Source organism: Hyperolius riggenbachi, chromosome 7 (assembly GCF_040937935.1).
Source record: "Hyperolius riggenbachi isolate aHypRig1 chromosome 7, aHypRig1.pri, whole genome shotgun sequence".
In the NCBI taxonomy this organism is placed as follows: Eukaryota; Metazoa; Chordata; class Amphibia; order Anura; family Hyperoliidae; genus Hyperolius; species Hyperolius riggenbachi.
In genome coordinates this window covers 73659626-73661144 of record NC_090652.1, presented here as the reverse complement: position 1 = coordinate 73661144, position 1519 = coordinate 73659626, and positions in this window count along the sequence as shown.

The window sequence follows — 1519 nt, the reverse complement described above, 5'->3', positions numbered from 1 at the left end:
TGGTCGCTTTCCCACTTTTCATATCTGATGGGTAGATTGTCCATCTCTCTCAGTTGATATGTTGTTTCACTGTTGGGATACAGTGCTGAATGTGACTACTGGATTGTCTATCTCTGGCTGAGATGAAGCTGCGTTGCTTGCCTTTGATTAGCTTAAAGAGACTCTGAAGTCTCAAAAAAACCATCTTTTTATTTAACAAATATGTTTAATATGATCCCCCTAACTAAACCGCCGCATCCCCGCCGCTGTACGCTATCTAAATCCCCCCCAAACTCCTCAGGGGGGCAATCCGGGCAGCGCTTCCATGAAAGGCAGAGCTATGAGCCGCAGCTCTGCCTCTCAGCACGTCTGTCAGCCCGGATCGCCGCCTCTCCCCCGCCCCTCTGCCCCGCCTCTCTGGGGGAGAGGCGGAGATCCGCCGCTGACAGACGCGTGTGAAGCAGGGTTGCAGCTCATAGCTCTGCCTCACACGGAAGAGTAGAGGGCAGCAAAATCCACGACCAAGAAAGTTGTGGATTTTGCGGAGGAGAGGGAGAGAGAGTTAGGGGGGATTTAGATAGATTACAGCGGCGGGAATGCAGCGGTTTAGTTAGGGCAAACATATTAAACACTTTTGTTAAATAAAAAGATGGTTTTTTTGTGTGACTTCAGTGTCTCTTTAAAGAGACACTGAAGCGAAAAAAAAAATGATGATATTATGATTTGTATGTGTAGTACAGCTAAGAAAAAAAAACATTAAGATCAGATACATCAGTCTAATTGTTTCCAGTACAGGAAGAGTTGAGAAACTCCAGTTGTTATCTCTATGCAAAAAAGCTATTAAGCTCTCCGACCAACGTCGTGGAGAGGGCTGTTATCTGACTTTTATTATCTCAACTGTAATTGAACTGTTTACTTTTCCTCTGCTAGAGGAGAGTTCATTACTTCACAGACTGCTCTGAAAGACTCATTTTGAATGCTGAGTGTTGTGTAATCTGCACATATTATAGGATAATGCAATGTTAGAAAAAACACTATATACCTGAAAATAAAAATGAGAATATTTTCTTTGCTGCTAGTCTTCTAGTAATTATTCATAGTACACAACCAATTCATTATATCATATTTTTTTTTTTCGCTTCAGTGTCTCAATAAGTGCAAAGCTCTGTTCTATATTATTAGTTTTTCTATCATTCGTCAGCACTAGTTCGGATGTGTGGATTGGCCAAGATGGCGCCCATGATATTTGTGCAATATGATAGGAGAGCCACCTTTTTATGAATAAGCATACCCTGTAGAGGCCACTGCCAAAGGGCGTAGATGGGCACTATCCCATGTTCTATGTTTGTACACCACCGTGAGATACAGAGGGTGGCATCCATTGTACTGGGCTCTCATTAATATCAGATGTTTGTGAGAAATCCTTACACACTGCTTATGTGTGACTGCTCTGATAACAGCTGATTTTCCAAATGTTATAGCACAAATGAAATCGGACAGCAACCCAGCATATAGCAAAGTTGGAGCAGCACTGTTTGCA